The following is a 17,138-nucleotide window of genomic DNA, read 5'->3' as shown; positions in this document are numbered from 1 at the left end:
ACTTAAATTCCTGTTCTGACTACAGTCCTCTTATCCGTTTGTAAGTTTGCCTCCATCATAAGATCAACATTTGCTGCAATCATCCAGAAGTGATAGTGCTGCTTTGCATTCCTCATTGTTGGACCATACTGTGGGGGTGTGTGTGAATAACAGCAAAAAACAGAAACAGGGAATTGTTGGGGGACAGTTCAATTCTCCAAGAGCCTCCACAGCTGTGGATCATAACATCTGAAGGAGTTTCAGGGCAGCCTTTGCTGACACAGGTGTTTCGGACTGGGAACGAGATAAATTGGAGGCAGAGGGAAGAGGAGAGAGGTCAAACAACACAATGGCCTCTCAGTCAGAGGGGTCAGAGAACATAACTGCCTCTCAGTCTCCTTGTATCATCCTCTCACAAGAGGAGATCCATTTTGCAGGTCTGGATTGGATCTCCAACAGCCACTGTCAGGTGGCTTCTGTGTTTTCCAACAGGAGCAAATACAGTTGATAATCATTAATGTGAAAAAATTTTATAGAAAGTTTTTCTGATAAAGGCCTTATTAAATATATAAAAAAATCAAATTTATAGAAATAAAAGCCATTCCACAACTGACAAATGGTCAAAGGATATATACCTGCAATTTGTAATTGTAATCAAAGCTATCTATTGTTGCATGAAAAAGTGTTCTAAATCACTCTTGATTAGAGAAATACAAATTAAAACAAGTCTGAGTTACCACTTCCCATCTATCAGATTAGCTAATAAGACAAAGAGGGAAAATAACAAATGTTGGAGGGAATGTGAAAATTTTGAGTCATTAATGCATTGTTGGTACATTCTGGAGAGCAATTTGAAACTATGCTCAAGGACTATAAAACTGGACATCCTTTGACCAAACAATGCCACTACTTGGTCTATATCCAAAACAGATAGAAAACAAAAGGGAAAAGGACATATATCTACAACAATATTTATAGCAGCTCTTTTACTGGTGACAAAGAATTGGAAATTGAGAGAATATCCATCAATTGGAAATGACTGAACAAGTGATTGTACATGATTGTGATGGAATACTATTGTGTTATAAGAAATAATGAGCAGAATGCTCTCAGAAAAACCTGGAAAATCTTTCTTGGAGGAATTGATATAAAATAAAATAAGCAAAACCAGAAGAACATTATATACAGTAACCGCAGTAATATATGATGATTTATCATGACTAACAACTAATCTCAGCAATACAATGATCCAAGACACTTCTGAAGGACTTATGAAGAAAGATGCTGTCCATTTCCAGACAAAGAACTGATGGCATCTGAATGCAAATAAAATTTTTTTTTCTTTATTTTCTCTATTTTGGGGGGTTGGTTTTTTGGTTGTTGGTAGTAGTGGTTTTTTTTATCTGTGCTTTCTTTCCATCATGACTACTTGCTCTCTAAGAATTAAACATAACATGTTAAATTGCACATATTTTCAGTGGAGGGAGGAGGGAGAGAATTTGGCACTCAAAATTTTGGGGAAAAAAATGTTAAAATTGTTTTTATATAATACTGCAAAAAATATTATTTTTTTTAAAGTTTCTTTTTTTTGGGGGGGGGTATGATAACAGCAACTGCTTATCTTCTGCTCTGAATTAAGAGATAAGATTTCAGAACCATACTTCCTTTATAATCTCCCTACCCAGCTTGGCTCTGTGGACCCTGGTATAGGCTGCAAATGCTGATAAGGGAAATTTTCTGCTTATTACACCTCCCATGCCTTTAATTCTTAGAAAGCAGATTATTATTTCAATTGAGATTAATTGATAACCACCTAAAGCATTTGGACCATGGGAGAGATTTTTTTTTAAGACTTTTTATTTTCAAAACATATGCATAATTTTTTTTTTCCCCTGAGGCTGGGGTTAAGTGACTTGCCCAGGGTCACATAGCTAGGAAGTATTAAGTGTCTGAGACCAGATTTGAACCCGGGTCCTCCTGAATTCAAGGCTGGTACTGTATCCACTGTGCCACCTAGCTGCCCTAACATATACATAATTTTCAACATTCATCCTTCCAAAACCTTGTGTTCCAAATTTTTTCCCTCTTTTCCCCCCACCCTTTCCCCTAGATGGCAAGTAGTCTAATATATGCTAAACATGTGCAATTCTTCTACACATATTTCCACAAGTATCATGCTGCACAAGAAAAATCAGATCAAAAAAGAAAAAAATGAGAAAGAAAAAAATGCAAACAAACAACAATTTTTAAAAAGTGAAACTGCTATGTTGTGGTCCACACTCAGTTCCCATGGTCCTCTCTCTGGGTGCAGATGGCTCTCTCCATCACAAGACTATTGGAACTGGCCTGAATCATCTCATTGCTGAAAAGAGCCACGTCCATTGGAATCGATCATCATATAATCTTATTGCGACTGTGTATGATGGTCTGGTTCTACTCGCTTCACTCAGAATCAGTTCATGTAAGCCTCTCCAGGCCTCTCTGAAATCATCCTGTTGATCCTTTCTTACAGATCAATAATATTCCATTACATTCACATACCATAACTTATTCAGCCATTCCCCAATTGATGGACATCCACTCAGTTTCCAATTTCTTACCACCACAAAAAGGGTTGCCATAAAATATTTTTGTTCATGTGGTTCTTTTCCCTTTTTTATGATCTCTTTAGGATACAGATCCAGTAGAGATACTGGTGGATGAAAGGAAATGAACAGTTTGAAAGCCTTTTGGGCATAGTTCCATATTGCTCTCCAGAATGGTTGGATCAGTTCACAACTCTACCAATGATATATTAGTGTCCCAGTTTTCCCACATCCTCTCAAACATTCATCATTATCTTTTCCTGTCATCTTGGCCAATCTGAGAAATGTGTAATGGTACCTCAGAGTTGTCTTAATTTACATTTCTCTGATCAATAGAGATCAGCAATTTATTTTTAAAATGTTATGAATGACTAAGTATTAACTCTCTCTGAAGTGTCTGAAAAGTGAAGAGTAAGTTAGCAGAAAAGAGAATTTTTTTTAGTTGAGAAAACTGCTTTGAGTTGATCTATTTAGTAAAATAATAGATCTCTGCTGTTATTTGGGCAACGAAGCCTTTTGTTATTTATTAACAGGGTTGAGATGAACCAGAACCCTTCTCTAGTGTTTCAACAGAAACATAAGCCACTGCTTGCCTCCTAAAACTTTTTGTAATTACTAAAAGCATATTAATGGTAAGAAAGGAAGGAAGGAAGGAAGGAAGGAAGGAAGGAAGGAAGGAAGGAAGGAAGGAAGGAAGGAAGGAAGGAAGGAAGGAAGGAAGGAAGGAAGGAAGGAAGGAAGGAAGGAAGGAAGGAAGGAAGGAAGGAAGGAAGGAAGGAAGGAAGGAAGGAAGGAAGGAAGGAAGGAAGGAAGGAAGGAGGAAGGAAGGAAGGAGGAAGGAAGGAAGGAAGGAGGAAGGAAGGAAGGAAGGAAGGAAGGAAGGAAGGAAGGAAGGAAGGAAGGAAGGAAGGAAGGAAGGAAGGAAGGAAGGAAGGAAGGAAGGAAGGAAGAAAGGAAGAAAGAAAGGAAGAAAGGAAGAAAGAAAGAAAGAAAGAAAGAAAGAAAGAAAGAAAGAAAGAAAGAAAGAAAGAAAGAAAGAAAGAAAGAAAGAAAGAAAGAAAGAAAGAAAGAAAGAAAGAAAGAAAGAAAGAAAGAAAGAAAGAAAGAAAGAAAGAAAGAAAGAAAAAAGAAGCTGTCCAATAAACTTCTTCCTATTTTGGGACTAGGAATAGGCAGTTAGGTTTTTATTTCCTTTTGGGAGAATGAGAGAGATTTGGAGCAATTTGATCTATTAGAGAACGCCTGAATTGTAAATAATCAAACAACAGGTTATATTTGATTAGTGAAGAAAATTACCTGGGTTGAAATTAACCATAAACCTTGGGAAGTTTAACAACAATATGTACTAAAAACTGTTTAGATAATATTCAGTAGAATGAATATAGTCAAGGATATGGTTGAAATATAAAGGAAAGTTATGTAGGTTGAGTAATGGCTTTAGAAGATTTAGAGAGAAATTATAAGGTGGAGGGAAAAGATAGAAGTTAAATAAGAAGGTCTGGGTTTTCAAACATAGTCTCATATACATACATATATATGTACACATCTATATATACATACACATATAACAGATGGTTTAATTATGTTGAAGAAGGTTTGAAGAAGTTAGACCTTGTAGAAAAATTAAAAGCTATAATAATAAGAAAATTTTGAAATTTGTTTTCTAATCCACTATTGACAGTTATAGAGCATTAGGAGAAATTTGATAAGCAAGGTGTTTCTAACATGATAACTAGGGTAGATAACTATCACTTTTAAAATCTTTTGCAGTTAATTAACTGGAAATATTGAATCGCACAATGTGAAATGCTTGGAATTAATAGCCCCTGTATAAAATATTACACTGAATCATTGAAATTATAAATTGAGTATACAATTTGGAAAATAGATCCAGGTTCTACAAGAAATAATGACAATTGATTCTGGTCTCAAGTGAAATGTGTCCCTTCTAGAATTTACTATCCTATATAGATCTAGAATCTTGTTAGCCATGTGGTTTTAAACCAAGTTACCTCAGTTATTTTATTTGTAATGTATAAAATGTTGATGTCTAACATTAATCTGATTCATTGTATTAGAGCTATTGCTAGAAAAAATGAATTATTCTTTCATTCTTCTGGGTTATGAATTTAATTTTTAAAATACTGGTGTAAATTATCTTTAAAAAAAACTTTTAAAATAAAGGAAATAGTAAAGACTTCCTGTGAAGTTGGCATAGCAAGGAACCCTTTAAAATGTCCTCATCTGTGAAAAGCAGAGTCCTAAAATTTTATCAGACTTGCTAATAGTTTAAAATACTGATGAATGTTTGATTTTGTGGCAGATTGACGACTGGGGAATTAATATTTTTAAGACTTTAAGATCTTCATAAGGAAGGGAAAGGGACCCACATGTGCAAAAATGTTTGTGGCAGCCCTTTATGTAGTGGCAAGAAACTGAAAACTTGAGTGGATGCCCATCAGTTGGAGAATGGCTGAATAAGTTATGGTACATGAATGTTATGGAATATTATTGTTCTGTAAGAAATATTCACCAGAATGATTTCAGAGACTTCTTGAGAGACTACATGAACTGATGTGAAGTGAAATGAGCAGAACCATACACTGCAAAAGCCTAGTCAATGATGAATTCTGATGGATGTGGCTCTCTTGAACAATGAAATGATTCAGGCCAGTTCCAATGATCTTGTGATGAAGAGATCCATCTGCACCCAGAGAGAAGAGTGTGGGAACTTGAATGTGGATCACAACATAGTATTTTCACTCTTTTTGTTGTTGTTGGCTTTCACTTTGTTTTTTTTTTCTCATTTTTTTCCTTTTGATCTGATCTTTCTTGTGCAGAAAGATAATTGTGGAAATATGTATAGAAGAATTGCACGTTTAGCACATATTGGATTACTTGCCATCTAAGGGAGGAGGTGGGGGGAAAGGGGAGAAAATTTGGAATACAGGTTTTGCAAGGGTTAATGTTGAAAAATTATCCATGTGTATCTTCAACATAGAGAAGCCCTAATCCAATTCCAATTGATCAATGAGGCACAGAATCAGCTACACCCAGAAAAGGAACACTAGAAAATGTGTGTAAACTGTGAGCAATTTTTTTTTTTTGTTTTTCTTCCCAGATTAGTTTTACCTTCTGAATACAATTCTTCCTTTGCAACAACAACAACAAAATTCGGTTCTGCACATATATATTGTACCTAGGATATACCATAAGATATTTAATATGTATGGGAATGCCTGCCATCTAGGGGAGGGGGTGGAGGGAAGGAGGGGGGAAATTCGGAACAGAAGGGAGTACAAGGGATAATGTGAAAAAAAAAATTACCTATGCATATGTACTGTCAAAAAAATGTTATAATTATAAAATTAATAAAAAATATATATAAAAAGAAAAATTATCCATGTGTATGTTTTGAAAATAAAAAGCTTTAATTAAAAAAAAACAACTTTAAGATCTAGCTCCATGCTCAGGTTAGAGTACAATGATTTGATTTTAGTAGAGAACTATAAATTACAAAGGGGAAAAGTTTCAGTCTCTACCATTGCATCACACTGTTGTGAGAATGACTTTTCAGATTTAGCTTTAGTCTCCTCTGAGTAAATTTCAATAAACATCTAGTTAGTGGTAGATATCTAAGATGGTCTTTAGGAAGCTCATTATTATAAACCTAATACCATATAAATATTGGTTGTGATTTTAAAAATTGCTTTTTGTGAGCTGTGATTATTATATGGGAAACTAAATGTTTCCATTTTGTGCATATTGACAATTATTTAATTTACTCCTCTGAAAACTGTTGAAGGCTTCTACCTAGGAAAACCTGTTCATACCCTGCCAATTAATTGGATCAAACTCTTTAAGCTTTTTGCCTGAGCCAAAAACCTGTCCTTCAACTAGACTCTTATAATAATTTAACTTAGCTCACCTTAAGTTATTTAATAGCAGGTTTGAATTCAAATCAGTATAGCTTTCTGCATATTTCGTATCATTGTTAATGTAAAATTAAACACATATATATTGTGAAACTTGGTAAAACCAACATAGTTAGAAACCTAGATTCTCTTTGAATTTGGATAATGCTAGGTTGTAATTTCAGTGTAAAGAGTATTTTATTATTGTTCTACAAGAAATAACAAGCAGGCTGATTTCAGAAAAGCCTGGAAATATTTACATGAACTGATACTGAGTGAAGTGAACAGAACCAGGAAAACATCACATACAGCAACAGCAAAATTATGTGATGATCAACTATGATAGACTTAGCTCTTCTCAGCAATATAAATCCAATAGACTTGGGATGTCATCCTCATCCACAGAGAGAATTATGGAGACTAAATATGGATCAAAGCATACAATTTTAGCTTTTTTTTTTTTTTTTTTTTTGCCTTTTTCTTGTATGGGATGGTAGTACGAGGGAACTGCTGAGGCAAGGGGAAATGTAATAAGGATCCCTCATTGGCTTTGTAAGGAAATTATTTTCTGCTTTGTAAACACACACGTGTGCTTGCACACATTCAGAAACACACAATACATACATATACACATATACATACGTGCACACACACAAACCCAGAATGTTTCAAGACAGGTCACACTTTTCCGGGCTCTGTGCCCTCCATCTGTTCTGGGTGCTGGGGGTCCCCAGAGGAGAGCCCGCGAGGGACCAGCACAGAGTCCTCCATCTGCCCCAAAGCATTCCCATCAGGACCAGCACAGGCCGGCTCCGGCCCCATCTCCCAAGCAGGAGCGCCGCCCAGAGCTCAGACGAGCCACGTGCCCCTGGCCCTGGGCCTTCCGTCTCCTTCTGCACCCGTCCCTGGAGAGAAGAGGACGAGGAACGTGGGAGGGCGGCCCTCCTTCTTCCTGCAGAGCAGGCTTGACGTCCAGCTCTCACTGTGCCTTCTCCTGCCTAATTTCCACCTTGGAGGGGAGAAGGCTCCCAGCGGGCCCTGTACTTCCCGTCTGGCTCTGCGGCCCAAGCCCAGCCTCCCTTGCTTCTTGTTGGATTCTCGGCCTCGGAGCGAACGTAAATAGCAACTGTTTCTGTTTGGGCCCCAAACCCCGAGGACCTTCTCTCCCAGACTGACTCTTCTCAACGAGGCAAAAGGGGCCGTTCCTCGCTTCACTTCCAGCGCCTGAATCCGCTGCCTCGGACAGACGGATCCCAGGGGGAGAGCTCAGCTTAAAAAGGCCGCGCCCTCCCGCTGTGTCTGGATCCAGCTCCAGCCACGGGACCGGAGGCTCCAGAGGGGACAAGGAGGGGGACGACTTTGCACGGCCCACCCGCGCTTAAATCCGGGCCTCTTGCATTTTGTCCCCTGACTCTTCCCCTACTGTCTAAAGAGCCAATGTCCCCCATCCTGGAAATATCCTCAGTTGAGCTTTTGTTCTTACTATCATCCCATTGCTCTTCGGGTTAAACTTTGTGGCGAACCTCGAACTGTCTTCCTAACGCCCTGCGATCTGGCTTCTGACGTCATCAGTGACATTTGCTGTTCACTTTCTGGTGCCATGGCCCTCTTCCCAGCGTTTGCCTCCTTCAGCCTCCTTTGGGAACGAGACCCTTGACCCCCAGGGAGGTGTAAGACATAGCCAAAGCCCCCTCCCCTCCCACCTGATCCCTCATTCCTCTCCACTCCACACCTCCCCCCCCCAGATCTCTAACCAAATACTCACGTGCTCTCTAGAAGGACTCTTCCACTGGCAATAGAGGTTCCTCGGCGATCTGCCGCTCTACCCGAGGTTACGAGATAACGCATCCTCCCCGCTCCCCCCCCACTCTGGTGCTGGCTGTACCTTCACGCCTTCCGCTCGGCTCCCTGGTTGAGGCAGGGAAGTTGGAACACTCCTTGCTTCTCGTTGCTGTTTCTCACTTCTTTCCCTCCCTCCATCCCTCAGTCACGTCTCTTCCTTTGAGGTGCGTGCAACATCTCTGCTACCCAGTCCAAACCTGACAGCCTTTATCTACAAACTTCTGGTCACTCCCCTCCCTTCCTCAGTAAGCCACGTTCAGTGCACGGTTTTTCTCTCCTCTCCAACTCCTGCCCTCATACCTGGAGACTTATTGGTTTGGTTTTGTTTTTTAATTAAAGTTTTTTTATTTACAAGACCTATGCATGGGTAATTTTTCCAACATTGACACTTGCATAACCTTTTGTGGCAAATTTCCCTCCCACCCCTCCCCCATCTGGCAGGTAACTATGTTGACTATGTTGAAATACTTGTTAGATCCAATATGTGTACACATATCTATATGGTTATCTTGTTGCACAAGAACAGGAGACTTATTTGTATATATATGTATATACAATGTATATATATGTGTGTATGTGTGTGTGTATACAACGTATATATGTGTATGTATATGTATAGATGTCTAATATACATTATAACATAACACTATATATTTTGTATTATGCATTATAATATAATATAAAGACTGTCCCTCAAACAGCCTAACTACTCCCTTTCTATGACCTACTCCTCTATCCCACCCCAGCCACACCCAAGAGGATCCCACCCTGGATCTTTCCATCACTCACAAATGCACCACCTTTCCACTTAAGAATCCTAAAACTCCTTATCTTGACTCTCCCTCTCTCCATCTGCCTTCCCTCCTCTTCATCCGCATTATGACCCCTCAGTTCTCTCCCAAGCCCTCCCCCCTGCACTAGCCTCTCTCCTCCCCATCTTGACTCCTTGGTGAACCAGTTCAGCCCTACACTGTCCTCCCTTGAATCTCTACCCTCATTATCATAGTGCTAATTATGCCCTACCACGTATCAGTCTTGAATTATTCCCATCATTTGCTGCCTTCACTCCTACACACACAAGTGCAGCTGAAAGGGGAGAAAATCATGCAACTTTTCTGATTGCGCCCACTATAAATATGTTACACAACCTCAGATGGGCCCTGGGGAAAGCTACCACACCACCTTCATGAACTCATTATTCCATTCTCCATAGTAGCTCTTCCACATCTTTTTAATTCTCAGAACCCTCGTGGCTCTCCTTCTCTCCATCCTCTCAACTAAGAACTTTCACTCATTATACAGGGGGGAAAATGAATCCATTTTCTATGAGTTTCCTCTTAATATCACTAATATTAGTTATTAATGCTAATATTAATTATTAATTAGTATTAATAATCATACGAATATTGACTCTATCTCCTCCTTCACCCTTGTCTCACATGATGAGGTAGCATTACTCCTATTCAAGGCTACCAGCTCTACCTGCTCAAGTGATCCCATTTCATTTTGTCTCATCCAACATGTTGCTCTCTCTGCCTTTCCCACTCTATCACTTATTTCCAGTCTCTTTTTATGTAGTGACTTTTCCTCTATTGCCTACAAAGACATCAATGTCTCCCATATCCTGAAAAAATTCTCATTTGATCTTTCATTTTTACTATCACCCTGTAGCTCTTCTGCCCTTGTGGTTAAACTTGTTGAATTCTCTTTTTAACCCACTACAATCTAGCTTCTGATTTTATCATTGCACTGATAGTGCTCTCTCCAAAGTTATTAAATACCCTGTTAATTGCTAAATCCAATGGCCTTTCTCGATCCTCTTTCCCCTCAACCTCTCTGCAGCTTGTGATGTTGTTTCTCCCTAAAATTCTCTTCCCTCTAGGTTTTCAGGATGCCCTTCTTTCCCGGTCATCCTCCTACCTATCTGACTTCTCCTTGAGTGTCTTAATAGATCCTCTTCCACATCTCACCCTAATTATAGGGATTCTGTCATGAGCTCTCTTTTCTTCTCCTTCTATATGACTTCACTTGATGAAACAGCTCTCATGGGGTTAATTACTCTATTTATACTGACAATTCTCAACTCTAATTTTCCTGCCCCAACATCTAATCTCACATTTCCAGACACCTTTCAGGGATTTCAAAATGGATATCATAGACATCTTAAACTCAACATATCCAAAATCAAACTCATAATCTTTCCACCTAAACTCTGCCTCTCCCACCCCTTTTATATCAATGTAGAGAGCAATATATAACACCATATACATGGCTCACGATGTAGGAATCATCCTAGTGTCTTTATTTTCTTTCACTGCCCCTCCATCCCCCCTTATTTTCAGTCTGTTGTCAAGACCTGTTGATGTTCTCTCTGTAATATCTCTCAAATATGTCCTCTTCTCTCCTCTGACATTGCCATTATTCTAGTGCTGTCCTTTATCACCTTGTACCTGGATTAGTTCAATTGCCTACTTGTGGATCTGCCTGCCTCTGGTCTCTCCCCCTCCAATGAATCTCCACTACCAAAGTGATTTTCTTATCATGCAAGTTAAATCATATCACTCCCTATTCAATAAACTCAAACAGCTTCCGGTTGCCTCCAGGTTTAAATACAAAATTCTCTGTTTGCATTCAGAGCCCTTTATAATTTGCCCTTTCCAACTTTCCAGTCTTCTTACAACTTACTCCCTGCCACACATTCGTCAATCCAGTGACACGGGCTTCCTCGCTGGTCTGTGAACTCTGTCTTTCAGCTCTGGGCATTTTCTCTCTTTTTCTCCAAGCCTGGAATGCTCTCCCTCCTCATTTCTATTTCTCTGGCTCTAGGTATCAACTGAAATTCCATCTTCTGCAGGAAGCCTTTCTCAATCCTTCTTCATTCTAATGCTGTCTCTCTAATGTTTTCCTATTTATTCTGGCTATAGCTTGTTTGTACATTATATTAGCTTGCTACATCCCCATTAGATTATGAACTTGAGAAAAGGGATTCTTTTACTCTAGTGCTTAACATAGTGCCAAACATATAGTATGCACTTAATAAGTGTTTATTAATGTAATAATAATAATGTAATGAAGCAATGCACTTAATAAATGTTTATTAACTGTTTGGCTAAGTTCACACAGAGAAAGGTAACAAGCATTTATTAAGCATCCACTATGTGCCAGATTCTGTGTTAAGTATTGTACAAACATCACCTCATTTTATGTATAACAGTATCTGAGATTAGATTTGAACCAACTATAGGTTCAGAACTCTATCTGCTATATCACCTAATTCTCTCCCAGAGTACTAGAAGTAACTCTGGGGGGCCAGGGGAGAGATTGAGAGGAATATACACTTCTACTACTTACCACAATAATTTCTGAGCCCCCACTGGTATGCTCCCCATTTACAAAACCTTTTTTCACTCACAGTCATCCTAAAAAGGGAACTGAGAAAAGGTGTTGCACTCATTTAATGACAGTTCCTTCCTTTTTTTTTTTTTTTTTTTTTTTTTTGAGGCTGGGGTTAAGTGACTTGCCCAGGGTCACACAGCTAGGGAAGTGTAAAGTGTCTGAGGCCAGATTTGAACTCAGGTCCTCCTGAATTCAAGGCTGGTGCTCTATCCACTGCCCCCTGACAGTTCCTTCCTAAAGGACTGCCAAGTTCCTCAGATATGCAAGTACCAGAGGATTCTGTTCTGTCCAATCAGCTCCAGTTTTCTTCTCAAAGCAGAACACAAATCAGAGAAAAACAGATGCAAAATCTATCTTTCCCTCTCTGTTTCTTCTCTCTGATTTTACAAGCCAGGGAGGGCATTAGAGAATAACATAGGCAACCCTGAGGTGTTCCTCCTTCAGGTTTTAGATGCTGACAGAAAGTAATAAACTCAATAGTTCTTCATACACCACAGTATTCTATATGAGTTTCCAGCAGCTGCTTCAGCCTTTCTCCAGCCAATCAGCAAAGCTAAGTCTTTCTTTTAAACCTCAAGCTCCCACTTAGTTGCTGAAATAGTAACTGCCTCTAATGTCTATCTTCTGTTTCCAACTTCCTGTGACTCCATCAGCACTCAGCTTATTCTCCTTCCTATTGCTTCTTAACAATTATGGCTGCTGGTTTCTTAACAGCTTCTAGAGATCTTCCCAAAGACCACATCCTAGATGCAGGAAACATTTAGAACTGCCATATGGGAATGAATGCTCAAATGAATTAAAAGACATTTGTTAAGCACCTTCTTCGGGGTCAGCACTTGGCACACAATACAAAAATGAGACTGCCTGTCCTCAAAGAATATGTATTCTACTAGGATAAGACATTTACAGAAGGAGAGGTATTAGGAGAGAAAAGTGAATTAAATATATAGCAGATGATGTTGAATTAAATATCACTGGATCACTGAAATCTAAGACTTGCCCAAATTTAGTGAAAAGACATTTCAGAAGCTAAATTTCAAAAAGTTTTCAAATTACCCATTTTACTGCCACCGGAAGACCAATGAGGACATGAAATGGTCAATAGCATGGCAAGTTACAGATCATATGGAATTACAAAGGAATTTATTTATGACAAAATACACATTTTTTTGTGTCACAAACTTCTTTAACAATGTGGTGAAGTCTAATAGTACTATGGCATGCTGTCTTTGTTCATGATTAAAGGAAATATTGAATTTCATTCAAGGAAATATTGAATTTCAGTTAGAAGTAAGTGACAATAAATATGTAATTCTTTACATGAGTGGACTATAATGTTTTTATTATTGTTGTCTTTGCCTTTGGTTGAGAAAAATATCATGATTATTCTTGCTTTTGTCTTAGTTTTGGTAAATGTTGTATAGCTAAGAGTTCATTGCCATGGTAACTGTAAATGGGAGGCACACCAGTGAAGGCTCAGAGTTATAGAGATGAATAGTAGGAGAATACACACAAACACAGACACACACGTAACCCCTAGGACCATTAGAGACGGATGTTTGAGTTGAGCAGAATGGTGATGACACTTTCTTGGGAGCCTCCAGACTCTCTTGCATCGAGGGCAGGGAGAGATGATCAATCCTACTAGGAAACAGGATGGATCATATACACTACCCTGCTGGGGGCTTCAGTTAAATTGAGCCTCATAATATTAGTAACGTCTATCTCACAGGATGACCTAAGACTCCAATGAAGTATTGTACCTAAAGTACTCTGCAAACTTAAAAACGTTATACAAACAATTACTATCACCATCATCGTTATCATTATTATGTCTTACAGACTCCAAGATGACTTGGTCCTCTCTCCCCAGGTTTTTGTCACTTTCACACCACTGACTGGTTCTCCCTTATTCATCAGAATTAAGTACAAAAAGGGGGCTTGCTCCCACTTATTTCCTCATCTCTCTGAAAGAGCTACCATTCCTTTTTTGTCTGTCATATTATAACTACAAACTACTATAAAACCAAATTAACAGGGAGTGTCAGGGAGTTGCCTGCCCCACCTGTGGAACTACAAATCCCATAAAGAGCTATCTCAAAGAACCATATATTTAAAATGTCATAAGTAACTTTCCTTTGTGAATTCCTCACTCCCTATTACTTGCCATGCTATTGATAATCCCATGTCCTTGTTGGTCCACCAGTGGCAACAAAAGGGCAGCTTGAAAATGTTTTGAAATTTAGCTTCTGGACAATCCTATCACTAAGTTTGGGCAAGTACCAGATTTCAGTGGTCCAACAATATCCAATTCGATATTCTCTGCTGATACCTCTCCCCTGGGTATATGTCTTGTCCTAGTATATGGACACAGGCAGTCTCACTTTTGTATTATATACCAAACACCTAACAGAGTGCTGACACAGAATAAATGTCATAATTCACCCGAGTATTCATTCACATAAGTCGGTCCTAAATATTTCCTGCATCTAGATTGGGAAGATCTCAGGAAAAGTCATTTCATTTAGTGTCATGGAGTTGGAACATCTGGGGGACTGAGCCCACCTTGTTCTTAATACCATGAGGATAAATCACCCATAAGGACATGTTTTTGTCTTTTGGGACATGGAATAAGAATCATCTCCTTTCTAGGAGTTACCTGAGGAGAGCCCCAGAGCTCCCTGAGCTTCGACAGGATTGATTTCAGACGAGTTTAGAGTTATGACAACAGGATGGGCCTTAGGACCCAAAGATACTTCCCCAATCCAAAGCAATCATTTTACTCTGGGCTTTGATGGCCCAACAAGGGCCATTAACTGAGGATGATGTAATCTTTTCTCCCTGGGGCTAATTCAGATTGGGGTTCAAGCCAAATGGTCTTCTGAGAAGGCAGAGATGATAAAAGTTATTTTATGATTTTTATTCTACTCCTCTGGAGCCAGGCCTGAAAAAAGCCAGGAGAGAAAAAAAGGGCGAAGGGATCCCTAGGTCTCAAGTATGGCCGTGAAAGATGAAATGACTGAAGGAACAAAGGTTCACTCTTCCAGACATGTTGCTTTATTAAGCAACAAGTGGCAATTGCCCAACAAACCTGGACCAGATCTTCTCAGCTTAGACCTGGACCCTGAATACAGGGGGAGACAGACTTTTATACATTAAAAACAGTCAATTAACTCCAACTAATTTAAAAGAAACAACATATCAGATCTGATTTCTAATTGGCTGAAAGATTAGGGTCTTTCCAAGTTGGGAGGGGAGAGTAAACAGGTGCAATTCCCTGAAATCCAAAAGAAGAGGACCCCAAAAGCAGTTGGAGCCTCCTCTAGACCAAAGAGAGGCAAGGGCTCCAGCTCACCACAGCATCCCTCGATTTCCTTATTGTCTTTCTTCTCTTTTCAGGGAGCTGGATAAATTCTGTCGATCTTTATACCCATATTTATTCTTGTCTGAACATGAAAAAAAAATCTTCCTTCAGGTTGTCCCTGTGATTTCCCATCTGCTAGACTGTCTGCTCAGTCTCCCTTTGTCTCCCTCTCTCTCTCTTTCCCTTTCTCCATGTCTTTTTTTCTCTCTCTATCTCTATCTCTCCCTCTCCTCTTTCTCTGTCTCTTTCTTCCTTTCTGTCTCTGTCCATCTATCTGTCTCCGTCCTTCCCTTCTTCCTTCTCTCTCTTCTCTTCTCTTCTCTTCTCTTTCTTCTCTTCTCTTCTCTTCTCTTCTCTTCTCTTCTCTTCTCTTCTCTTCTCTTCTCTTCTCTTCTCTTCTCTTCTCTTCTCTTCTCTTCTCTTCTCTTCTCTTCTCTCTCTCTCTCTCTCTCTCTCTCTCTCTCTCTCTCTCTCTCTCTCTCTCTCTCTCTCTCTCTCTCTCTCTCTCTCCTCTCTTTCCCTCCCTCCCTTCCTTTCTCTCTCTCTTTCTGTCTCTCTGTCTCTGTCTCTCTTTCTCCTCCAATTCCCTTGATTATTTGCAGATAGTAGTATCCCCAGAGAAAAAATAAGAGACAAAAAAAAAAGACTGGCAAAAGAAATAAAAGAACCCCACTTCACTTTTTTTTCTCTCCTGCCTGTCTGACCCTTGACAAAATAATTCACTAGGGCAAAATTGCCTTTGAAGCCCTCTTTTTAGGGTCTTTAATTTTCCCACTTCAGCATCTCCCTTACTTACTTCTTCCCAGCTTCTCAGCCATCTCCTGTGGTCATCTCTTCCTGCAAGAAAGAAAGTAGACTAATTTAAAAATGAATTATACTAAAATGTGGGTGACTTCTTAAGCTATTCCTCTAAGGGAATACTGCAATGGCTCCTAGGTCCTGAGGAGGGTATGAGGCTTCCCACCACTGATGTGGGCAACAGCCCATCCATGTCCTCTCACCTCATGGGTCTTGTCCATGTTTTCAAATGGTTCTTTCAGAGAGAACCTCCCCAGTGCTTTACAGGGTCTCTCACATTTTGGGGGTTGCAGTGTAGCAGAGGACTGATCATTTTTATGCCTTATTCTTGGTAATTAGTTCATACATTTCCCCAGTTATATCTGGTTAATACCTCCCATGTCCTCAAAGACTTTTTTATGTCCCTTCTTACATGCAAACCACCCTCACTGTGCCATAGCCTGCTTAGACCCATTATTTGCTTCTCTATCTATTGTTCTTTGAGTCTTCTATAATTTGGATTCTCCTGAAATCAGATCCTCCCGTGATTTCTAGTCATAAAGCATCACCACAAGACCATATCTAAATTATTCTTTTGCAAAAAGGTTGGGAGCTTGGAGTTATTCAAAGTGAATTTTGCCACAGCTCGTTCTGTCAGATTTCTTTCTCCTTTTTGATTTTGGGCCCAACCCATTGCTCCCCTATAGTGTCTGTCAAAGAATGATTTACTTGTAGGACTAACTTTGTCCAACTTTGTGTTATAATCAAGAATCTACATTCTTCACCCACTTTTTTTCTACGTGGATAATCAGGTCAATCTCTTTTGAATGGCCATGAATCTTATCTAAATTCTGGGCCATGATACAGCCAGTACAAAATATTCCACAGATAAGAATATATGGAGAACCTTACAGCTAAGCCTTCTTTTTTTTTATTATAGCTTTTTATTCCAGATATATGCATGGGTAATTTTTCAGCATTGACAAGTGCAAAACCTTTTGTTCCAATTTTTCCCTTCCTTCCCCCCACCCTCCTCCCCTAGATGGCAAGTTGACCAATACATGTTGAATATGTTAAAGTATAAGTTAAATACAATATATGTATACATGGTATACATGTCCATACAGTTATTTTGTTCCACAAGAAGACTAGGGCTTTGAAATAATGAATAATTAACTTGTAAAGGAAATAAAAAATGCAAGTGAACAAAACCAGAGGGATTGGGAATTCTATGTAGTGTTTCACACTCATTTCCCAGAGTTCTTTCACTGGGTGTAGCTG

General features: G+C 39.2%; 1 long non-coding RNA gene across 2 annotated transcripts in view; it reads right to left on the bottom strand.

The window, feature by feature from the left end:
- LOC141541196 (uncharacterized) overlaps nucleotides 1–17,138 on the bottom strand; it is a 105,880-nt gene that overhangs the window by 25,805 nt on the left and 62,937 nt on the right. For both annotated transcript variants that reach the window (XR_012481679.1, XR_012481678.1), the window contains exon 2: nucleotides 15,877–15,917. This is a non-coding gene — a long non-coding RNA (uncharacterized LOC141541196). The remainder of the gene's footprint in view (nucleotides 1–15,876; nucleotides 15,918–17,138) is intronic.

This window comes from Sminthopsis crassicaudata, chromosome 4, assembly GCF_048593235.1.
Source record: "Sminthopsis crassicaudata isolate SCR6 chromosome 4, ASM4859323v1, whole genome shotgun sequence".
Taxonomy (NCBI): Eukaryota; Metazoa; Chordata; class Mammalia; order Dasyuromorphia; family Dasyuridae; genus Sminthopsis; species Sminthopsis crassicaudata.
Note: the sequence above shows the minus strand (reverse complement) of the source record. Positions and strands in the feature narration are given on the sequence as shown.